The sequence below is a fragment of the Mytilus californianus genome, unplaced genomic scaffold (genome assembly GCF_021869535.1).
Source record: "Mytilus californianus isolate M0D057914Y unplaced genomic scaffold, xbMytCali1.0.p SCAF_8, whole genome shotgun sequence".
NCBI lineage: Eukaryota > Metazoa > Mollusca > Bivalvia > Mytilida > Mytilidae > Mytilus > Mytilus californianus.
Window position 1 is genome coordinate 100,586,628 of NW_026262734.1, and position 26,614 is coordinate 100,613,241.

A 26,614-nucleotide genomic window follows, 5' to 3' on the forward strand; every position below is an offset into this window, starting at 1 on the left:
ACACGGATAGATGTAGCAGAACAAGAAAAAAAACTAGATCCGTTTATTACAAATTAAAAGATTTTTTTAATTACATATCAACTGGGAATATTCTATGTTCCTGATATCAATATAGCGATGTGTATTTTATTGTCAATTAACTCTAAATTATCAGATGCATTGTATTTCTCATAACATACCAACGTTGAGCGATTAATCGAACGGTTGAGCGATTAATCGAACGGTAATAGAATATACGTAATACATAAAGTTTTAATGCACAGGCGATGAACATTGAACATATTATGTACAATGAACATGAAACGATGTATGAAAAATGGGTGCGGGATGATAGAACTCAGAAAAAAATTTGGTTTCCACAGTTCGAATAAATTATGAAGCGTTGTGTAATTACGGAACCAATTTTAAATTCCTACCGAAAATAGGTTTCTTTTAACGTGCTGAGTTTGTGGCGTTTTTAACACGGCATTTCAGGTTTTATCTTCCCGGTGCGAATGGACAAGCTAGTGAAATTATGGTAACGAAATTATTCTGCCTGCAGTCTAAAAGGAACGTGTTACTAGTCAACCCGGATACCCTCAGTCTTCCGAGGTAGAAGATTCTTTATCTGGAAGCCGAAAATTATTTCTATAATACGGCATGAGGCAAACATTCGTTTTCCGCATACAACAAATGCAATTAAAAAAATGAGATGACTTCAACTTTGACAATTACTTTATAATAAACTGTTATTGTATCTATGTTTAACGATTCGATAGATTGATAAAGATATCAACGAATAATCAAAATACCTTAAAAAATGTTCAAAAATGATATTATATTTTGTAGTGAAAAGGTTTAATTCAACCCAAGCGTTGCAAGAAATGCTGTTATACCAGCAACGTCGTTCTATAACGTTAAAAGGTTATAGTTCCCGCCAAAATTCAATAATAAAGATTATTTCCGTTTTAGCGGTTTTAAAACATCGGTGACCCCCCTTTTTTATTTATGCTTTTAAAATCTTCCCTGAAGCTGCAACTTTTGCAGAAGTTTGAAGGGAAAAACATTAGTAGATTTTTTTTATTTCAAGAAAAATCTATTATAAATAGCAATTAAAAATGGCGGGAAATGTTCAAATGCCTTCAAAAATAAGGAAACCGAAACAAATAAATGTTCATAAGGTACAAGTTACATTTGACTGTTTTTGTTATTCCAGTTAAACATGTTTTTTCAATAAGTTTGTCTTTTTTAACAATTTAGAGCGGTATTTCTATATTTCGTTATAACGCGATTCTTTAAGTTTTGATGACGTCATATCTCGAAAACAACATCGGTGACCCCAATTTTTTTTTCGCCTAAAATATCTTAATAAGTATGATCTGTCTACATGCAAAATTTCAATGAATTATTATTAGTAGTATAAATGGTGTGATTTCCCTTTAATGGTCGTCTGAACGTCATGTCTTGAGTTTACGTCGTACCAACGTTGTGGGAACGTAAAAACCCAACGTTGGATGCAGACGTACAGACGACGTTATAAAATTACGTTGAATTTACGTAAATTTAGTACCCTGTCAGGATTTAACATTTTATTACGTTGTGACAACGTGCTTATAACTGTCATAATCCGACGTAACATTTTGTTACGTCGTATCAACATTATAATATTATAATAACGTAGTGAACAAACCCTGTGAATACCAGTGACACAGTGATAAATCTGGTTTTATGGGACGAACTTTGTGGGTATGAGTCTTCCTGGATATATCATTCACCTTCACTAGAATGTATTTACGATTTTTTCGACTTTCACAATATCCCCCTTTTTTCCCGCACAGACATAATTTGCACCAAAATGTCCAAGAAAATATTACAAATCCAATTTTAATGTTCTAATATATACATTTTATATGAATATTTATTGTTTGATATATCATTCAAGTTTTGTCATCATTTATTATTTTAATTTCATAATCGGGTTTTAACTTTTTTACGGTTGGTTATAATAGTAGAACGTTCAGCAGTACTCGGGTTTTACCGCTGTATACTATGAAAAGTCTGAGCATGCGCACTTTCACCGCTTGATTTTTAAAAACAGTGATAAAACTTGCAGCATGCAGTGAAATTTAGCTCGATCCAGATTCCAGAACAAAGAAAAAGGTCATATAATAATTGCACATTACGCCAAAAAGGTTCTCCATGATAAAAACAAGTATGATTGAAGAAAATAAAACATATGTTGCCGTGTTGGGCGCCTCTTTCAAGTCTGTTGTCCGTGACCGTGTTGAAATATGATACTTCTTCTTTTACTGTCAATATTGCACTGATACAAGATATTTCAGCCAACATTTGTGTTATTTGAATCCATTTTTCAAATTGCTCGACTAACTTGTGTTGTATTTTAAGATATATGCAATAAACTGTAGAAAGTAAAAAGAAAAGTGGGTGGGGGGTGCACAGGCACTTGTTTTCTATCCATGACAAGAGCTACTATCCCTATATCTTAAAGCTGCAAGTGTCTTTTGCACTGTTATTTTTTAATAATGTTGGAAGCATAAAAGTCTTATCAATACCACAAATGCGAAGCTAGACATCTCGGCACATTACAAAATCGGCCCATTACAAACTCGGCCCATTAAAAACTCGGCACATTACAAACTTGGCATATTATAAACTCGGCCTATAAATGATAATACTACATGTATCACTGGGGGTCGTCCTGAACATGCATGAAATAATCGCCACTGGACATTAAGCAACCAACAATCAATCAATGTATCACTGGGTCTGACATGGGAATAGACAATTGTGTCGTAGATAGGCGTCACAGAAAAAAATTTAAATAGTCTTCCAAAACGTCATAATTATTTGGGACTAGGTCGTCGTAGGAAGATGTCACAGAAAAAAAATTAAATTAGCCTTCCAAGACGTCCTAATTATTTAGACTAGGGTCCAGTCGGGAAAAGTTGGGTAAAATTTTCTGTTTTCAGGGTAAAACCCAGTTTACTGGTGTTAAAAAAAACAGTATATAGGGACGTCTTTTTTGCTGTTCAATTTATGGTATGAAATCTACATGTTTATCAATGACGAGATATAATCAACTCTCACTAATAAATATGTGATCAGAAACAATGTTGTAATCAATCATAAAACTTATAAAATTTTGGAATGCATGTAAATTTGTCACTTACCTTGTTCTCCCAAAGATTTGTTGGACTGACCCGCATGTAAACAGATGGAAGAATATAGAAGATAATTGAATGTATTTATAATTTTTTCCAGAGTCTTGTATAAAAATCCACAGATCCAATGTGTCTGAGGTTGAGGAATGCATTCAGTAACACTTAAGCATGCACCAGCTCAAAAAGATGGACCAAGTTATAAAAAGGTAAACATCAGTTGATCAGCTCTTTTTATACCCTCCTTCACTGAGTGATATAGTTTTACTCTTGTACTGTACAAACATACATTGAACTCAAAATTGGTTTCTGTTCTCTAACTTAAGTTTGCCTGAACCACATGTTATGAAATTTATACACAATGCTTATTATCATAAAACGCAGAGTTTGAATTTGGAGAGCATCTGTTTTACTGTTCTTTAGTTATGTCATTAATAACATCATTTGTGGCTCATGGACACATTCTTCTTTTATTAATTTTATTTATCAAATTATAATTTGTTGATTTTATACATTGCGTTCATTGGCATATGATATTGTGAGCCAAAATTTGTTCCTGTGAAAAAAGTTCCAGTGGAACTAATATCACAGGAAATATGTTCTGGGAGAACTTTTTTCACAGATGATTTCTATATAATTTGTTCCATCTCTATAAAATAAGTTCCACACTTTACCTGGTGAAATAAGTACCAGGTTGGTGAAATTTGTTCCTTACCTGGTGAAATAAGTTCCAGGTTTATGAAATTTGTTCCTTATCTGGTGAAATAAGTTCTGGGTTTGTGAGATTTGTTTCTCACCTGGTGAAATAAGTTCCTTGTCTATGAAATATGTTCCACTGGTTAAACAAGTTATCTTATATACTGAGCATTTGTCATCAGTGAGTTTAAAGTTATCATTCAAGTGCATTATAAAAATAAGTACCGGTATTATATCAATAATAAATAAAGTAAAATTAGGTTTGAGCGGAACTTATTCATTGATTTCTATGAAATATGTACACGTTCGTTTAAAACAAATATCACAGGAACTTATTTAACTTTTTAAAACTCTTAATATTAATTGGAACAAAATTCATGGAGCTATGATTTTTGTTCCGGAACTTATTTCACATTTGGTCATAAAATTAGTTCCGGAACAAATTTTACAGTGCTGGAACATATTTTATGTGATATAAAGTCTGGTGGAACATATTTCCTATGAAATTTGTTCCGGCGGAATAAATTTTTTGTTACACTTTTTTTAAATTTTATGTGGGGGTGGTTGTATATGAAATACCAAATGCAAAGGGAGTGTTGTTCTTATTTATTTTTAATTCTGTCGGTGCTGGGGGTTAAAAAAAGGGCCGTCCCTGGGGGGCGGACATAGAATTTTCTGGAACAGCTATAATTTCATTAACACATGTTCAATTTGACAACAAATTTCTTTTTTAAATAAGAACAAAGGTTAACCAAAAGTTATAAATTATTATATACTGTTGAAATTATGTTAAAATTTCTAACATACATTATCAAAATGTGTATAATTGGCAAAGATACAAACATCTCAGTAACAACACAACATAATTATGGATCTGCAAGATTTATTATACGACCAGCAATAGAAAAAATATTAATTATGTTTACACACAGGATATTTTTTAAGAACTGCTGTAATTCATAAGTTGGAATCAATTTTTTTTTTGTATTTTATAATTTATGATTATTATTTTTTCAGAGACCTGAAACCAACACACGACCAGCTGATCAGAGGACAGAAAACCAAAATTTGGAATGATATGTATACAACCAACACAAGACTAAAATTTGGAATAAAAATAAAAAAAATTCAGAAACATATTATTATTTTTTTATTGGTTCATGTAGCTAAGAAAAAAGAAGTCTTAACTTTTGGATAGGTCTATTTCTAGTTGGTCAATGGAAAAAAAGCAATAGTTAGTTTGATTGAATTTCAGGAATTTCTTCATTTGGGATATTTTTAGAAGTGTGTATAAGTTGTGTAGAATATATATTTGTAAATTAGACAGTCAGCTTTTGGGCCTTTTTCCAAACTTTTTTCCTAGCTTGTCATTGTGTAGTGATTCCAGCTGAATGAATCTACAGTAAATATTAAGGTATATGTGGTAGTTTGTTGTATTTCTGAATAATTCATTAAAAAATATTTCCGTCGTCAAAGTGAAATCTACATTCTAGAATTTCCACCATGTATATTCTAGAACATTGAAACCCTGAACATTCAGAAGTTGCAGCATGTACCAAGATGTCATGTTGAAGGCTGTACAGTTACCTATAATTGCTAACATCATCAGTATTTGATTTTAGGATAGAGGGTTGTCTCATTGGCCATCATACAAAATCTCCTTTTATGATTAGTATTATGTGTAAAAAATTTTAGAGAAAAGTTGTTTTTGTTAAATGGAAATGTGTAAATCTTGTACTTCAGTATTACAAAAGTTAAAAACTAAAACTTTAACCTTAAACAACTGTGTGAAACATGAATTGGACAAAAGTCAAAACTACAGGTTTAATGTAAAACATAATGCAAAGTTTTTGGGAAAACGAGATATTTGTACATTTGACATTGAAACCTGGCAAAAAGGTAAAAAAAAACCTTTTGTGACAATATAATACACAGCTTGCAGTTTGGAAATAGAGTACATATCGACATTGTGTCCATCTTTCCTACATAGAAAAATTTACAACTTAAAACAGATCAAAAGAATAAATATAGACCCTCTTTACTTCTTCAATGGAATTATATTGCTCCTACCAATCAAATGAGGACAATGGACATTTACAATTGTGTTGCGACGTTGTTACAACGTCTTATGATGGTAATAAATTACGTCACAAATTACGTTGTGCCAACGTTGTGTGGATGGTTGTCAGCACGTGCCTTGGAGTCCACAAAATTACGTTGTACCAACGTAATTTTACTACGTTGTCATATAGATAGTATTACGTTGTCACAACGTAATGTCAACGTTGGATTGTTTACTGGGTTACAACAACTCGTCGTCGGAACATGGGAAATGATTTATAGTTTGCGTTTTCTTTTCTCAAAATAGTTATTTTATATTCTATTTTTGATTATTATATATATTCATCACTAAGAAAAAGAAAAAATAATCATAATAAAGATATCTTTACTTTCAACGTAAAGGGTCTCACTAATTAGCGTCAAGTAGCGACAAGAAGCGTCAAGAAGCGACAAGAAGCGACAAGAAGAAACAAATTAGCAACAAGAAGAATAATTTAGTGACTAGCAAACAAATTTAGCGTAAAAAATCTGAATATCAATTATTCTGAATAAGTAAATTTTGAAACATACATTAAATTGTCTTTTTTTAATATGCGAGAAACAAGAGAATAAACTTTGTTTTTTTTCCATTAATTTATCAAGGATATGTTTAAGATAATATACCTGCAGTTTACAGCATAGAATGAATCAATATTTATGTAGAGTCGGCATGGTTGGTGTATCAAAGTTAAGATTCAAACCAAATTATAAGATAATAAAATGTTGATTTATTTCAGACTCAAAAGGGAAATACATAATTATATATATAAATACATGACACAATTTCTTCTGTCTTAACTGGATAAAAGGTTCAAATATTTACAATATTAATTAAAAACCCAAACAAAAGGTATGTACATGAATGTTTGGGTAAAAAAAGGGGGTCATTTCTTAAACTTTTAAAATTTTTAATTGCCATTTTTCTCTATTTTTCATGTATTCTTAGTATAATCAGAAATTAAGACATTTTGTCAAGGATTTCTCAGCTGTTACGAAGAGAATAATTTGCTATACTGTCTGAAGCTTTCTGATTTTTAGTTGTAGTATGTAAGCAGTTTTTTAGTCTGTCGTATACCCAATGAAAATATGAAGGGATATAAAGTAAATGTACATGAGACGCTATTAATATCAAAACATGGTAAAACCATAAAATGGAACGTTTTTATTGTTGTCCTTCATCTTCAAGTCACCATAAGGCATTCAACAATGAGCAATATTCCTCATGCCTGGTAGTAAGTTCAAGTTGACCCCTCGCATCGGTTTGAGCAGAATTCATTGTTAAATATCATACAAAGCTACATCCATATTTTTATGTCTGTTTGTTGATACTTTGAAAATTCACCAAAACTGAATAGAAATGAAAACATTTTGAAGAGGATTTCTCAACCTTTACTGAGAGGAATAATTTGACATTTGTTTGGTTTAAGATTTTTATATTTTTTTTAAACATGGAAAAGATACAGATTTCTCAGCTTGATCTAATTATTTTCTTTAACAGCTAGGTTACAAGCAAATCATACCGTACAATGACCCATCTTTTTTTTCTTCAAATTAATGGAAGTATTTTTTAAGAGATATAATTTGTCATATCTATTCAAAATGATTTAGCTTAATATTTGTAGTGACACAATTTTCATTAGCGTATAATCCTTTCAAATATGTCAATTTCGCATTTCAGCACGCAGCTAGTTTGTTATTTTTTTAGATACTTTACTTGATATCGGTAATGACCAGATCTAGTTGCAAAATAATAAAAATAATATAAAAGTGGTTAAAATTCTTACCATACAGTGTCAAGAAGCTTCAATACCTATTTGGTTTAATCGTATGAAATTGTTGCCTTACAACACATCAAATCACCGTTTTCATGTTTTTATCTTCCTTATGCTAAACATAGATGGCGCTGTAAGAGGATAAACTTAACTAAAAGAGATAACGAACTCCTCCGATCAAATAAAGAAAAAGATTTGAATACTGTAAAAAAGGATGTGGAGAAAAGAAACTTAGAACTTCAAAACCAACTTGAACAAATTAGAAAGTCAAAAATTGAATCTGATTTAGACAATGAAAAGCTAGTTTTCCTTATAGATAAAGCCAATAAAGATGGGGAAGAACTTAGGTATAATGTCAAAGCAAGAACTGAAGAAAAAGATGTAGTGATCAAGGACTTACAAGATAGGATAGAGTCCTTTTTATATGACTGTCAGGGTTACCCGATTGAGCCATGGAAAAAACTCAAAGGACAAATGTAGGAAATCAACAAAACAATATATCGACGCGAGAGAGTGCAACAAATCATTTAAGTCCTACGGAAAAAGTTGCTCATACCAACCATCTTTCTCAACCTAACTCAAACTCTAACATGACAAAAAGGAAAACAGATGATATCATTGAACTAGATAACACTGATGTCATCTTCATGCATGACTCTATTTGTTATTTTGTAGATATTAGAAGACTACTTTTAAGATCAGGTAAAGAGGGTATAAAATATACCACGTACACAATTGGAGAAGCTTTAGGGCAAGTAGACAGAGTCTCCTGTGTAGAAACAATCATTATTCACGTAGGAATCAATAACCTGAAAAATGAATCAGCAGAAGACGCCTTTAGTAAATATACTGATCTAATAGAAAAGGTCTTAGGAAGAGCAGAATTGGTAGTTATTTCACTGGTGTTGCCTTCACAACTTGCAGGGCTTAACGTAAAAATCCAAGATTTTAATGACAGAATTTTGTCAAAATATGACACAGCTACTAACATAAAAATCTGTAGAAACAGCAACTTCATGTCAAATGGTAATGTGGTAAAAAAATTATATTGGATTCATTTAGACTGATGAAAAATGAAGGAGTTCGTGTATTAGCTGGGAACCTAAGAAACACCTTATTCCCACGCACTAGGAACCAGGTTTCACAACACAATCTATCTGTGAATTCATATAGAGAATCTCAGAAAGACACAATCAGGAATAGGAATGATTTTCACTACCCACACAATACACCTAATAGAAAGAACAGTGATCGTAGTGACAGAAGACGAATCTCTGAGGCTCCAGATGCTAACCGCTACCAAAGGTCACCCAACATTTACTATGACAGAAAGCCAGAACACACTTATAATATAAGTTTTGATCATCAGACTTTAGCCGCTAGTATCGCATCGGCAGTAGCAAGTGTTTTTCACCATTATGGATCTTAGGAAAATAAGCTTAATGTAGACTATAAGATAACTCTTACTAATTAAAATATGTATTTTGATATATTAAGAACTGATCATACATTTTGATTATTATTATTTCCATAAACTTCTTGTAGAAGTTATATTTTGTTGGTATTTTCTTTTAGCATGAAGAGAAAGGATTAGCCAAGGATGGCAAAAGAAAATATTGTTATACTTAGAATTAATTAAAGTTCTGGAAATATTAAGTAATTTTCCAGCTTGTATCCTAGTAGAAGGCCAGCACTTTTATTTTATTTCTTCTAGAATATAGTTAAAGCAAATACTTAAAGCAAGTAAAGTTTCGGTCTTGAAATTTATACAAATACTAATAGTAACTTTTTATTTTATTTTAGTTTTTATTTTAATTTCCCTTTCTATCTGTTCTGCAATTCACCAACCCCTGTGCAATTTGAAATGTTAATTCAAAATTTAGATTTTAATCATGTGTATTAAAGTATCAAAGCAATTATCTATCAGCTCTTGGAATGTTAATGGAATGTTTAAAAGAATAAGTGGTAACAGAGTTTGTAAACTAGATGATAATATTATTTGTCAAATTATGACTGTAGATATTGTTTGTTTTTCAGAAACACATATCCCCTCCAAAGAGATTTTAAACTATGATGGTTATAAATGTTTTGTAAACTGTAGGTCCTCTGATTCAAATAAGGCTAGAGGTGGTTTAGCTACTTTTTTAAAGAAGGAAATATTATCAGGTGTAAAGTTGATGGATAAATCCATAGATGATATAATGTGGTTCAAACTAGACAAGAATTTTTTCAGTTTTGATAGAAATGTATATTTATGTTTCCTATATATTCCCCCTTCCAACTCATCTTACACGTTAAGAACACATTTTGATAAACCAATTTTTGAGCAACTTGAAACAGATATTGCTAAATATAGTATATCAGGGGACGTTATCCTCATGGGAGATCTAAATGCACATATTAACTGTAAAGAGTTAGATTTCATAAAAAATGAAGTAGATGACAGTTTCTTCCCACTAATTATGTCGCAGATAGTGTATGCAAATTTAGAAATACTCAAGTACACCAAAAAACTAATAACTATGGAAAACTTATACTTGACTTATGCGCAGAATCTCAATTAAGAATCCTTAACGGAAGAACACTTGGTGATTCGAAAGGTAAATTTTAAATTACTTTCTATAATCATAATGGTGTGTCTATTGATGACTATTGCTTATTACCAAATATTGTCAATTTTAGTGTAGGTCAATATGAACCAACAATCTCTGATCACTGTCCAATTTCAATAACCATACTATCTCAATTAGTAAAGGAGCCATTGAATAATTATGTAAAGCCTACTCTTAGAAGAGTTAAATGGACTAATAAACGAGAAGAAATTTTTAAGTCTAATATGTTAAAATAAAATTTAAAACTATTAACTCTGAATTAGATAATTTAACCTAAAAAATGGATGCAAATAATGCACTTGATTCCATTTAGCTCAAAGTGTTAATGACACAGTCTCAAGTATATCATCAATATTATACAATGCTGCTTTTTTAAGTAATACTAATAAAACCTCTGTTATAGCCAGGAGAAGTAAACGAAGAAAAGCAAAAAAGCCATATTATGATAATGAATGTGAATCTAAATATAGGTATCTAAAAAGTCTGACTAGAAAATTGTGTACTGAGCTCTGGAATGATAGTCTTAGACACAAAGTATTATATCATAAAAAGGAACTAAATAAAGTCATAAGGAAAAAATATAGACAATTTAGACATAAAATGATAAAACAGATTATAGATTCAAATAATAGCTGTTTAGATGATTTTTTGAAAACTATTAAAAAACTAAAAAAGGAGAACTTCAAGGATCCTAGCTCTAACATACAACCTAGGGATGGTTTGAATATTTTAATAAATTAATGAATATTGATTATGATAAAAATGAACTTAACGATCAGAAAATTTAAACTGCTTTTAATGATTGTAATACTGAGATTTTAAACAGTTATATTACAACTGAGGAGGTGGTTATTGCAGCTAAATCTTTAAAGAATAATAAAGCAAGTGGTTCATATTGTATTACAAATGAAATGTTGCAAATATCTTGTAATATGAATATTGATGTTTATGTAAAATTGTTTAATCTTATTCTTAAGTCTGGTATTTACCCAACTTTATGGAGAGAACATTTTATTAAGCCCAATTTTAAGGGTGGGTATTTTAATGATCCATCTAATTATCGAGGTATAGCCCTTTCAAGTTGTTTAAGAAAATTCTTTCTCAAAGTTTTATATGGTAGATTAGAAAAATATCTTGAAAGAAATAAAATTATTTGTCGTGAGCAAATTGGATTTAGAAAGGGAAGTCGAACAAGTGATCATGTTTTGACTCTTAAAACTATTATTGATAAGGCATTTAAATCATCAAAATAGATATATGCCTGTTTTATAGATTTCAGGCAGGCATTTGATACTATTAACAGGGAGGCTCTCTTTTACATATTGTCTTATTACAACATAGATGGCCTCTTTTTCGGTATAATGAGAGATATGTATAAAGAGGTTTTGTACTACGTGAAGATCTCTGAAGGTGTCACTGATTTTTTTAATTCCACAGTTGGAGTAAAACAAGGGTGTATTTTAAGTCCCACATTATTTTCATTATATATTAATGATTAACTCCCTATTTTTGACTCCATATGTGATCCGCCCAAGTTAGATGATAATAATATTTCATGTTTGTTATATGCTGATGATTAAGTTCTTATTTCTGAAACTGCTAATGGCCTACAAAAATGCCTTGATAAGCTAAGTTTATATTGCACTAGTTGGGATTTAACAGTAAATCTTGACAAAACCAAAATTATGATTTTTAACAAATCTGGTAAAAAACTTACAAAAGACAAATTTGTATTTAATGATAATGTTTTGGAACACTGTACAGAATATTAATATTTGGGTATACTGTTTAAACCCTCTGGTAGTTTTACTGAGGCAGTGAGACTTCTTTGTAAAAAAGCCTCAAAAGCTATAATTTGTATTAGATAACTGTTATTTTCTGAAGATATTAATGTTTACCTCACCTCCAGCTTTTTGATGCCTGTGTTAAACCTATACTTCTTTATTGTAGTGAAGTTTGGTCTCTATATATGATTAAAGATATTACAAATCTAGAGTCAAAATATTGGCCATTAGCTACCAATAAAATTCAGATTAAATTTGCAAAAACTTTAATTGGAGTAAATAAAGCAGCTGTCAATTTAGCAGTACTAGCTGAACTTGGTATGTATCCAGTTTTTATAGAAGCATTAAAACATGGCTTCTGGTTGCATGTGATAAAATCTGGTAATAATTGTTTACTTAAAGATGTATATAGTTCAAACCTGCAATTAACCAATGGATTTGCGAAAAAGATTGAACAGCTACTTGCTACATTAAATTTTTTACATGTTTGGGAAAACCATGATACTATTTCAAAAAGGCGTTTATTATATGCACTTCATACCAAACTTAATGATAGATATCTGAATTATTGGAAAGAAAATATTTTTTGTGATGATAAATCATTGCACGGTAATAAGCTCAGAACATATAGGCAGCTTAAAGAAAATTACAAATTGGAAACCTATTTATTGTTAAATATTGACAGAAAAGTAATAGGACATTTTGTCAAAATTCGCATAAGTAATAGTGTTCTTAAAATTGAACAAGGACGACACACTAAAACACCTGTAGAAGAAAGAATTTGTCCCTTGTGTCTTTTAGAAGTAGAAGATGAATTTCATTTCACTATAATATGTACAAAACTGAATACAATTAGAGAACAATTATTTTCCAAAATTAGTGAAATAGTTCCCTCTTTTTTAAATATGACTAATGAAGCAAGATTTAAATTTTTGTATACCTGTGGTGAGACTGATATAATTAAAATTATTGTGAAATTCATAAGCACCATGTATAATTCTAGAAATGCTTTATTGAGTACTTAATAACTTTGTGGTATCGACTCCTCAGCAGAGATTATATACATTCATTTATTATTGTAACAATATTTTCTTTTAATAATGGAGGGGATATACAGTTATATATATATAATGTTTATAATGTGGTCAGATTTTGTTTCTATGTTTATGCATTGTCTTGGTAACAATCCTATAATTTTGGATTTTGAACCAATAAAATTATCTTATCTTATCTTATCTTATCTGTAAAGGATAAGGTTTGTCAGCGGTTCAGTCGTGGTTGTAAAAGACCAGCATGAGACTGACAAATCCCCCACAAATTAAGTAATGAAAAGTTGAACATATAGACATAAAAGTAAATTTATTTATTGAATATTTGTTTTCTTTTATGTTATGAGATTTTCTTGAATGTACATTGACGACATCACTCCCAAATGTCTCCATTTCGTTTTGCTTTTTCCTTGCTCAACGACAATATTTCAAGTTCAGGGAATTTTATATAATAACTCAATTAAGCACAAATTCACCGATAAGAGGGTTAAAGGCATAACAATTACGTGTATGAACAATATAAAGATGACATACACAGTCTGACCATTGATGTTTTCTTGCAGGGGTTTAGTATTATAAATATATCCTAGTAGATTTGTATAGATTTTCAAGTTTTCTGCACATTGATATTCCTAAATGTCAGCTTAAGCCACAATTAGAACCTTTTTGGCGAGTGAGCACAACAAAGAGGAAAAAAAGCTTCACAGTGTGTTGAGCTGCTGATAGCTTAATTACTGTATCTACACACTGAAAACCAAATAATCGTTTTATCTTGCTTTTTGCTGGTCTTCCCCCCACCCTTAGACAGTTATTAAAGGCTTTGACAAAAATAAGCTTAAATTCATATGAATGAAACTTCAAATTAGAATAAAAGTTGAATATACTTTACTTGAATGGTTAAGTTTTACTATTAAACAAGTGTACGTGAACTTTCTTGTAAAAGAAAATCCTTTATATTATCAAAATCTTCATAAATGTGCTGCTGTTGAATTATTGTCTTCCTGTATACAACAATTCTCCGATATTTTCCTGTATGCAGTGACCTTAACTATGAGACCTCTCGTTAGAACTTCCGCAACAGCACAGCGCATGTGTGAGGCCTCAGGGGGAAAGAATGTAATCAAACGTGCACTGGAAGGTAAATAGTAATAACTGCAGCTGATTCTTAAAGAACAAATTTAATACAAGTCATTTAAGAATTGTTAAGGAAAAGTTTAATTAAAAAATGGGAACTCATGGGAAATACAAAAAATAAATATCATGGCTCTTTCAATTCACTTATTTGTCATGAGCTCCACATGCTCTGTGTTGATTGATTATCAATGTCACGATCCAGTAAACTTCGGCAGCAAACTTGAAAGTTAATTAGCTTGCGATCAACAATCACTGAATGAAATATTATTTGTCAATGATATGTTATAGATTCGTAATGAATATACAAAAAGTTTATACAGGACTTAGTTTAGTATATATGCATGCATTGGTTCAATAACTTCGATAACATTAAAATTACAAGAAGTTCGTATGACTTTAATATCTCTTCAAACATTGTAATATCACTGATTATTTCGAGTTCTGCCCACGTCTCAAAGCCGTGATACAAAAATTAGGAAGCAGGGTGATATGGGCGTAGGGAAGGATGATAATTTGTCTCCTACCGACGAAGTCGAAGGGGACTTTAGGTTTGCACTCTGTCCGTCTGTCCATCCGTCAGTCTGGCAAATCAGTTTTCCACACTTTTTTTCTTCCTTCTTGAAGATATCGATTTGATATTTGGTATATAGTTTTGCCATGACAAGTTATAGATCAAGTCTGAATTTTGTTCGGGTCTGATGATTTAGTCCAGAGTTATGGACCATAACTCTGGATCATATCTAATGTTAGAGTACTATGTTAAACCATATTTATGTACAAAGGGAGATAACTTATTTTTTAAAAGACATTCTTTGGTAAGTTATTTGAAGAATTTTTGGCAGGTTTGTTTGTTATTTTGTATAAACTAATTTTCTGATTGCTATATATATATAAAAAAAAAATTATGAAGTGAAATCCTTTAATTAGATAATAATCTATTTTTATTAATGTATATATTACATTAAATTGTGTAGATAAAAATTGTTGACATTTTATAGATAAGTTACCAATCTATATTAGTTTGTGACAAATAAAGGAAAACATATTTGGAACTATTAATTATATTTGATTATAATTTGACAATAGATATACACTTAGACTTGCTACATCTCCCTTCCTTATTACTTTTTTTTAATTTTGCCCCTTTAACAATTTTACTGCTATAACTAGGAGACTACCATTATACTGACATCTGCAGAAGGGCAATCCGTATACTGGAAGTTAACAGTAAACATATAAATTAATAAGAAAGAAATAAAAGAAAGGGAATTGTAGCAAGTCTAATATACACTGTATTAAATCATATCTAATTTTAGAGAACTATTTATCATATCCAATGTTAAAGTGTTTTCCACACTTTTTATACGACTGCAAAAATTTTTTGCGGTCGTATATTGGTATGACGTTGGCGTCGTCTCGTCGTTGGCGTCGTCGTCGTCGTCCGAAGACACATTGGTTTCCGCACTCTAACTTTAGTTTAAGTGAATGGATCTCTATGAAATTTTACTATTAGTTCAATACCACAAAAGGAAGGTTGGGATTGATTTTGGGGGTTATGGTACCAACAGTTCAGGAATTGCGGGGCCAAAAAGGGGCAAAAATAAGCATTTTTGTAACTTCCCGACATAACTTGTGTGTTAGTGTATGGATCTCTCTGACATTGTACCACAAGGTTCCATATCACAAAGGAAATGCTTGGATTGATTTTGGGGGTAATTGCCTTAAAATGTTAGGAATTAGGGGCAAAAAAAGGGGTAAAAACAAGCATTTTTCTAGTTTCATGACAATAACTTGTGTGTACGTGTATGGATCTTTCTGAAATTGTACTACAAGCTTCCATATTACAAAGGGAGAGCTGGAATTGAGTTTGGGGGTAATTGCCTAAAACGTTTAGGAAAAAGGGACCAAAAAAAGGGCCAAAAATAAGCATTTTTCTAGTTTCCAGACAATAACTTGTGTTCAAGTGTATGGATCTCTCTGAAATTGTACTGCAAGGTACCATACTACAAAGGGAAGGCTGGGATTGATTTTAGGGGTAGTTGCCTCAAAATTTTAGGAATTAGGGGCCAAAAAGGGGCAAAAACAAGCATTTTTCTAGTTTCATGACAATAACTTGTGTGTAAGTTTATGGATCTTTATGAAATTGTACTACAAGGTTTCATATCACAAAGGGAGAGCTGGGTTTGAGTTTGGGGTAATTGCCTTAAACGTTTAGGAATTTGGGGCCGAAAAGGGGCCAACAAACAAGCATTTTTCTAGTTTCCAGACAATAACTTGTGTTCAAGTGTATAGATCTCTCTGAAATTGTACTGAAAGGTACCATACCACAATGGGAAGGCTGGGATTGAGATGGGGGTGATGAATCATAAGGGGGTTGAAAAAATTTGGGGGGAATTTTTTTTCCTTTTTTTTTCTTTAAAATTTTTCATTTTAAATTGTTTATTTCTGATTTATATATAAAAGCAAATAATAATGATATGGTTTGAATAGGTAAATTAAAAATTGTTAAGTTCTTAGACCACATTCATTCTGTGTCAGAAACCTATGCTGTGTCAAATATTTAATCACAATCCAAATTCAGTGCTGTATCAAGCTTGAATGTTGTGTCCATACTTGCCCCAACTGTTCAGGGTTCGACCTCTGCGGTCGTATCAAGCTGCGCCCAGCGGAGCATTTTATTTTCATCATATATGCATGCTTGAAGATATTGATTGATTGATAATTGGTATATAGTTTTATCATGACAAGTTATACAGATCAAGTTCGAAATTTTTTTTCGATCTGATAATTTTGCGGAGAGTTATGGTCCTTGGACTTGAAAAATTCACTCATTTAATTAGTTTTCCACACTGTTTTAAGTCATGCTTGAAGATATTGACTTGATATTTTCTTTTTGTTTACACCATGACAAGTTATAGAACAAGTTTGCTTTTTGTTCCAGTATAATGAATTTTTACCCGGTAGGGGACTATGTATTGCCATGCAATACTCTCAGAATGCTTGTTATAATAATCAGTGTTATTGGACATATTTCCAAACCAAAAACATTTATAAAACAAGCCCCTGTGGTCTGACCCTAATTTTGTCTCTGTTGACTTAATGATGTTTGCTACTTTAATCTTTGATGTCAGATTTTTTTCTTTTGATCAGTCTATCTTACTAACCTTATTAGTTATCAATTCAATCATTTTGTTGAGTTTCAAAGGTCAGTAAATAAAGGCAACAGTAGTATACCGCTAATCGAAATTCATAAATCGATTGAGAAAAAACAAATCCGGGTTACAAACTAAAACTGAGGGAAACACAGTAAACTACCATACATATATAATTTCATTATAGTAGAACTTTTATGACACTCTTAGTTATACTGTAAACTGACAAAAATGTATGAAGTGAGGTTTTAAGTTCAAATGAACCCAGAAAAGTTCTTGAAGTAATATGACCTCGCTCAGACATTGTTTTGATCCCAGTGCAAGTTAAATGGCTCTCTGTCATACCGTATATCTTTTTTTTTCGCGTGTGTTTAATTTTCACTTTGTTCGCTGCACCTAAAGAAACACGAAAATTTGACCCTGCATAAATTTCCGTGCATATTCCAAGATTTTCCGTTGTTGCAAAGTTTCGAACATTAAACTGTTTATTATGAGGTCTTTTATGTTGTTTGACGACAGGCCATAAGAATAAGCAGACTTAATTAAGATCTCTGTTTTCATAATAGTTAAACTGGCTTATCGTACGGGTCACACCTTTTGACAACACAACAATCAGTGACATGTTAAAAAATGTTAATTAGCGACGATCTATTGATTGGTGTCATAACCCTAAAAAATTGGATATATCAATGTCAAAATAAAATAAAAATAAATTAGATTTACACGGATATCTATATATCTGTAATGATCAAAGACTTCAATTTTCAGCATGTCCCAATGTACATAATTAACGTTCCTTGAAAGTTCTCTGAATTATGTGTATTAAGTTTGTAGTACTCATATTTATTTGTAATCCATTACCTACCAGCCAATAAAATTTATGTTGTTTACATCTTTAACAATACGAATGAGTTATTTTTTCGCGTGTATTTTCCCTTTCAGTGAAAATTGTACACAGTGAAAATTTAACCTGCCCATAATGTCATCAAATCGCGAAAAAAAGCTGACGCGAAAAAAAAACCCCGATATACGGTACTTCTCACTATTAATCACCGTTGAAGCAAAACTTTTTGAAATTGATGTAAGTAAATAATGTTTAGATACAGTCTGGAGTTAAAAAGTCACAAATAACTTTGTCAAACCCTCATAGAATTTTATGAAACTATGACAGATAAAATTGAGAATGGAAATGGGGAATGTGTCAAAGAGACAACAACCCGACCATAGAGCAGACATCAGCCGAAGGCCACCAATGGGTTTTCAAGAAGCTTTTAATATCATTAAGAAATAATGTCTGAACGAAATTTGAAAATACTTTTTTTTCATTTTTTAGTATTTTCAATACTTCTAGATAGACATATTTTATGCAGTTAACATTCACATACAGTATAAGAATATAATTTTTTAGACATCAATAACTTTGTTAAACCTCAATTAATTGTTACATAATAAACCTGGATAGAAGCTTTTTCAAAAACAAGCATCGAAATTTTGTTGATGTAAAAATATAGACTTTTGCAAGTCAACATTACAATTTTACACAGGACCCTTTGAATTACAATTCTTTTTATCTAATTAACTATGGGTTTGAAAGAATATATACATGTTTATGTGCTTAAAAGCCATTTTAACTCAATTGAATATAAAAATATGAAGATGTGGTATAATTGCCAACGAGACAACTCTCCACAAGAGACCAAATGACACAGAAATTAAAAACTATAGGTCACCGTACGGCCTTCAACAATGAGCAAAACCCACTCCTCATAGTCAGCTGTATAAGGCCCTTAAATGACAAATGTAAAACAATTCAAATGAGAAAACTATTGGCCTAATTTATGTACAAAATAATGAACGAAAAACAATTATGATACACATTAACAAACGACCACCACTGAATTACAGGCTCCTGACTTGGGACGGGCACATACAGAATGTGGCGGGGTTAAATAATTTAGCGGGCGCCCAACTCTCCCCCTAACCTGGGACAGTGGTATAACAGCACAACATAAGAACAAACTATAAAAATCAGTTGAAAAAGGCTTAACTCATCAGATGGATACAATTAGAAATACATCTAACAAAAACACAGAGTGGATGTGGCAGGGTGCTTATTTTGAGGTATTAAAATACCCTTTAAATCCTTTTTATGTATTATACAGTTTATAGAAAGGAGGATTTCAAGAATCAGCTCAACGTCCTCATGTTTGGTATCCCCCATAAATTGGAAAAGTTGGCATGATATTCTGTTTTACATTTCAATTTCTCTTCAAATAAGTTTAAAAAAAAGCAAACACTATCAGCCTATGAAAGTAGTGGCCACTTTTAAATGTGACATCATATTTAATGTACTTGGTCTTTGCTGCTTATGAAAAATGTATAAAATGTGCCTTGCTAGTGACTATGAATTGTTCTTTTGTGTTGTGATATATTTGCACAACAGACATGACAGAAGCAACTTTCAATGATGACACAAGAGAAAGAATGTTAATGATACTTTTTATGAATAAGCTTTTAATGTCATAAACATCTTCATTAAAAGTTTTTTTTCAATTTATCCCTAATGGTAATAGTGAATATAATGTAAAAATGAGACCAAAATCTATCAAATTGATTGAAAAGTGGAAAACCCTTTACATACATGTAAATGTCATAATGTCATAAAATAGCATTGATTTTATGTGAGTGGAGACTCAATTACTATTAAAGCAGTTTTACAATATTGTATTATTGAATGGCAGTGTTGCAGAAGACAGGTTACTAACAGGTAAATTTAAACATACAACTCATTATAAAGGAATATTTCAAGTTCTAAATATGATGCCATATAGAATAAAATAATTTGATATTTTAGAAACACAGAAGACGTACCAGTATTGTGGGTATAAGACCCCCCTCCAAAAAAACAAAAAAAAAAACTACAAAAAAAAACAACAAAAAAACAGAACCAACAACAAAAAAAAACAAAAAAAACAGAACCAACAACAAACAAAAAAAAAGAAAAAAAGCTTTCACAAAGAGCCATTGGAGCAAAGAAGCTTTTACAAATTATAATTCAGAAAGGTCCTTTTCAAACTAACCAAGTTGGGAAACAGGTCAATAGAAAAATCTTACTCAGAAAAAAAGAAGAAGTTTAGAATATTGTTGTAATAGAAAAAGTTGTGAAGTAATGAAACATTAGATAATTTAGGGAAATTTTCAACAGAAATAGCTGCTGAGAATTTTGTTTAAGGTCAAACCTGCATGTATCAACTTGTTTACATATTTTGCCACTCAGTGTTGACATAAATTATTTATTATATATGTAATGTAAGCGTACTATGTTAAACCATAGTTCTGTTCAAAAGAATAACCCTTCAGATTTACAAGTATGATTTTCATTATTAATTAGATCTGGGAAATATCTTAGCATATGATAATCATTGGAGTGACAGATTTATTTGAAAACTCTCTGTTTCCTGATAATATCTGTAGGACTGTATATATAAAGTTTGAAATTTACTAGAAGGACTGTATAAATGATGTTTGAAATTTACTGTTCATTATTAGACATTTTGTAGATAATTAAGTCTCCCTTAACCATATATATTCTTACCCCTTCCCCCCTTCAATTTGAGAATGCGTTTTTATCTTGTAAACGGTCGAGATCCCAACCCTAAACCATATATATTCTTGCATGGGACAATAAAACAAATCAAATGAAATATTGGGGGAGTCCCCGGGTTCACCCCCACCCCCCTTCTTTTCGAAAACTTGTAAACTGTCAAGATCACCACCTTGAAACCATATATATTCTTGTATGGGAAAAAAAAACCCAAAAAAACAAATGAAATAAAAGGCGAGTCCGCTGGGGTCACCCCACCCCCTCCTGTTTGAGAACTTGTAAACGGTCGAAATCCCCACCCCTAAACCATATATATTCTTGTATGGGACAATAAAACAAATCAAATGAAATATAGGTAAAATGAAAAGGGGTCACCCCCACCCCCCTTCTTTTTGAAAACGTCAACGGTCAAGATCCCCACCCTGAAACCATATATAATCTTGTATGCGACAATAAAACAAATCAAATGAAATGAAAGGTTAGTCCCCTGGGTTCAACTCCACCCCCTCCTGTTTAAGAACTTGTAAACGATCAAGATCCCCAACCCGAAACCATATATATTATTGTACGGGACAATAAAACAAATCAAATGAAATATAGGGGACGTCCATGGGGGTAACACCCACCCCTTCTTTTTGATAACTTGTAAACGGTCAAGATCTCCACCCCTAAACCATATATACTTTTGTATGGGATAATAAAACAAATCAAATGAAATATAGGGGAAGTCCATGGGGGTAACCCTGACCCCCCTTCTTTTTGATAACTTGTAAACGGTCAAGATCCCCACCCCGAAACCATATATATTCTTGTATGTGACAATAAAACAAATCAAATGAAATATAGGGGAAGTCCACGGGGGTAACCCCCACCCCCTTCTTTTTGAAAACTTGTAAACGGTCAAGATCTCCACCCCTAAACCATATATACTTTTGTATGGGATAATAAAACAAATCAAATGAAATATAGGGGAAGTCCATGGGGGTAACCCTGACCCCCCTTCTTTTTGATAACTTGTAAACGGTCAAGATCCCCACCCCGAAACCATATATATTCTTGTATGTGACAATAAAACAAATCAAATGAAATATAGGGGAAGTCCACGGGGGTAACCCCCACCCCCTTCTTTTTGAAAACTTGTAAACGGTCAAGATCTCCACCCCTAAACCATATATACTTTTGTATGGGATAATAAAACAAATCAAATGAAATATAGGGGAAGTCCATGGGGGTAACCCTGACCCCCCTTCTTTTTGATAACTTGTAAACGGTCAAGATCCCCACCCCGAAACCATATATATTCTTGTATGGGACAATAAAACAAATCAAATGAAATATAGGGGAAGTCCACGAGAGTAACCCCCACCCCCTTCTTTTTGAAAACTTGTAAACGGTCGAGATCCTTACCCCTAAACCATATATATTCTTGTATGGGACATTAAAACAAATCAAATGAAATATAGGTAAAATGAAAAGGGGTCACCCCCACCCCCCTTCTTTTTGAAAACGTCAACGGTCAAGATCCCCACCCTGAAACCATATATAATCTTGTATGCGACAATAAAACAAATCAAATGAAATGAAAGGTTAGTCCCCTGGGTTCAACTCCACCCCCTCCTGTTTAAGAACTTGTAAACGATCAAGATCCCCAACCCGAAACCATATATATTATTGTACGGGACAATAAAACAAATCAAATGAAATATAGGGGACGTCCATGGGGGTAACACCCACCCCTTCTTTTTGATAACTTGTAAACGGTCAAGATCTCCACCCCTAAACCATATATACTTTTGTATGGGATAATAAAACAAATCAAATGAAATATAGGGGAAGTCCATGGGGGTAACCCTGACCCCCCTTCTTTTTGATAACTTGTAAACGGCCAAGATCCCCACCCCGAAACCATATATATTCTTGTATGTGACAATAAAACAAATCAAATGAAATATAGGGGAAGTCCACGGGGGTAACCCCCACCCCCTTCTTTTTGAAAACTTGTAAACGGTCAAGATCTCCACCCCTAAACCATATATACTTTTGTATGGGATAATAAAACAAATCAAATGAAATATAGGTGAAGTCCATGGGGGCAACCCTGACCCCCCTTCTTTTTGATAACTTGTAAACGGTCAAGATCCCCACCCCGAAACCATATATATTCTTGTATGTGACAATAAAACAAATCAAATGAAATATAGGGGAAGTCCACGGGGGTAACCCCCACCCCCTTCTTTTTGAAAACTTGTAAACGGTCAAGATCTCCACCCCTAAACCATATATACTTTTGTATGGGATAATAAAACAAATCAAATGAAATATAGGGGAAGTCCATGGGGGTAACCCTAACCCCCCTTCTTTTTGATAACTTGTAAACGGTCAAGATCCCCACCCCGAAACCATATATATTCTTGTATGGGACAATAAAACAAATCAAATAAAATATAGGGGAAGTCCAAGAGAGTAACCCCCACCCCCTTCTTTTTGAAAACTTGTAAACGGTCGAGATCCTTACCCCTAAACCATATATATTCTTGTATGGGACATTAAAACAAATCAAATAAAATATAGGGGAAGTTAATGGGGGTAACACCCACCCCTTCTTTTTGATAACTTGTAAACGGTCAAGATCCCCACCCCTAAACCATATATACTTTTGTATGGGATAATAAAACAAATCAAATGAAATATAGGGGAAGTCCACGGAAGTAACCTTCACCCCCTTCTTTTTGATAACTTGTAAACGGTCAAGATCCCCACCCTAAAACCATATATATTCTTGTATGGGAAAATAAAACAAATCAAATGAAATTAAAGGCGAGTCCCCTGGGGTCACCCCAACCCCCTCCTGTTTGAGAACTTGTAATCGGTCGAGATCCCCAACCCTAAACCATATATATTCTTGTATGGGACAATAAAACAAATCAAATAAAATATAGGGGAAGTCCAGGGGGTCACCCCCATCCCCCTTCTTTTTAAAGACTTGTAAACGGTCAAGATCCCCACCCCGAAACCATATATATTCTTGTATGGGACAATAAAACAAATCAAATGAAATAAAAAGTGAGTCCCCTGGGGTCAGCCCCACCCCCTCCTGTTTGAGAACTTGTAAACGGTCGAGATCCACACCCCTAAACCATATATATTCTTGTATGGGACAATAAAACAAATCAATTGAAATATAGGGGAAGTCCATGGGGGTAACCCGGACACCCTTACTTTTTGATAACTTGTAAACGGTCAAGATTCCCACCCGAAACCATATATATTCTTGTATGTGACAATAAAACAAATCAAATAAAATATAGGGGAAGTCCAGGGGGTCACCCCCATCCCCCTTCTTTTTAAAGACTTGTAAACGGTCAAGATCCCCACCCCGAAACCATATATATTCTTGTATGGGACAATAAAACAAATCAAATGAAATAAAAGGTGAGTCTCCTGGGGTCAGCCCCACCCCCTCCTGTATGAGAACTTGTAAACGGTCGAGGTCCACACCACTAAACCATATATATTCTTGTATAGGACAATAAAACAAATCAAATGAAATATAGGGGAAGTCCATGGGGATAACCCTGACCCCCCTTCTTTTTGATAACTTGTAAACGGTCAAGATCCCCACCCCGAAACCATATATATTCTTGTATGGGACAATAAAACAAATCAAATGAAATATAGGGGAAGTCCACGGGGGTAACCCCCACCCCCTTCTTTTTGAAAACTTGTAAACGGTCGAGATCCCCACCCCTAAACCATATATATTCTTGTATGGGACATTAAAACAAATCAAATGAAATATAGGGGAAGTTAATCGGGGTAACCCCCACCCCTTCTTTTTGATAACTTGTAAACGGTCAAGATCCCCACCCCTAAACCATATATACTTTTGTATGGGATAATAAAACAAATCAAATGAAATATAGGGGAAGTCCACGGAAGTAACCCCCACCCCCTTCTTTTTGAAAACTTGTAAAAGTTCGAGATCCCCATCCAAAACCATATATATCCTCCTATGGGACAATAAAACAAATCAAATGAAATTTAGGGGAAATCCCCTGGGGTAACCCCCACCCCCTTATTTTTGAAAACTTGTAAACGGTCCTGTGTAAGAACTTGTAAACGGTCGCGATCCCCACCCCTAAACCAAATATATTCATGTATGGGACAAAAAAAAACAAATCATATGAAATAAAGGGCGAGTCCACTGGGGATCACCCCCCCCCCCCCCCCCCCCCCCCTTTTGAGAACTTGTAAACGGTCGAGATTTCCACCCCTAAACAACCATATATAATCCTGTTCGTCATTTCAAGAAGATTTGAATGACAAACAGGGTCAATCCGTAGGCGTCACTTATGCATATCACAAACCAATTTGTACTGGACTTTGCCCAATGTCAGGCGACCATGGGAATGACGAATTATTGGAGCTTTGTTTGAGAGACTTCGTAACAGCATCCTGTTACAATTATTTCTTGTTACTGATAAGTTTTATAGATTTTGAAAAGACATTGTATTAATGATAAATAAGATTTTGGATTTTTTCTTCTATTCTTGGGTAAATTGTTTGAAGAATTTTGTGGCAGGTTTGTTTGTTATTCTGTAAAAACTAATTTTCTGAATGCTATATATTTTTTTTGATGAATTGAACTCTTTTAAAAACTAAGCTTATATTGTTTATTAATAAACATATATTTAGATTTCTGATTTTGGGCCCAGTTTTCAAGTTGGTCCAAATCGGTGTTTGATTTCAACATAAATTGAATGAATATAGGGTTCTTTGAAATGCTTAATATAAACCTATATTTCTTTTCATTATTAATAAGATAATACCACATTGAGGTCCAAAGGGTCCTAAATTAAACTTTTGTTTAATTTCATCAAAAATTGAATTCTTTGGTTCTTTGATATGCTGATTCTAACAATGTTTGAGTTTTAAATCATATCTAATTTTAAAGAACTTAGTCATCACTGGTTGTTGTTATTATATTATTGATTATAATTTGAAAAATTGCATCATATCTTATTTTAGAAAAATTTTATCAAGTTTGAGTTATTTCCCTTTGCACAGAAAATATTATGGATAAAATTAACCTGTGTTTCATTTCAACATAAATTAAATATATATAGGGTTCTTTCAAATGCTGAATCTAAATCTGTATTCAAACATTAGATTTTTGGGCCCAGTTTAAAGTTGGTCCAAATCAAGGTCCAAAATTAAACTTTGTTTGATTCAACAAAAAATGAATTTATGGGGTTCTTTGAAATGCGGAATCTAACCATGTATTGAGAGATTTTGGATTGTGGACTCCTTTATCAAATTGGTCCACATTGAGGTCCAAAGGGTCCTAAATCAAACTTTTGTCTGATTTCATCAAAAATTGAATTCTTGGGTTTCTTTGATATGCTGATTCTAATGTACTTAGATTTTGGATATTGGACCATAATAGGTAAATGTCCAATTTCAAATATTTCAGTTCTTTGACCACATTCATTTTGTGTCACAAACCTATGCTGTGTCAAATATTCAATCACAATCCAAATTCAGAGCTGTTTT

The 26,614-nt window shown here is 32.5% G+C and overlaps 1 protein-coding gene and 1 long non-coding RNA gene across 2 annotated transcripts in view; one reads left to right on the top strand and one right to left on the bottom strand.

The window, feature by feature from the left end:
* LOC127710750 (glycosyltransferase 1 domain-containing protein 1-like) overlaps nucleotides 1-26,614 on the bottom strand; it is an 801,321-nt gene that overhangs the window by 14,849 nt on the left and 759,858 nt on the right. The window lies entirely within an intron of this gene.
* On the top strand, nucleotides 1,568-4,994 carry LOC127710763 (uncharacterized). The gene is made up of 3 exons (XR_007986316.1): nucleotides 1,568-2,139; nucleotides 3,262-3,367; nucleotides 4,872-4,994. It is a non-coding gene; the product is annotated as an uncharacterized LOC127710763 (long non-coding RNA).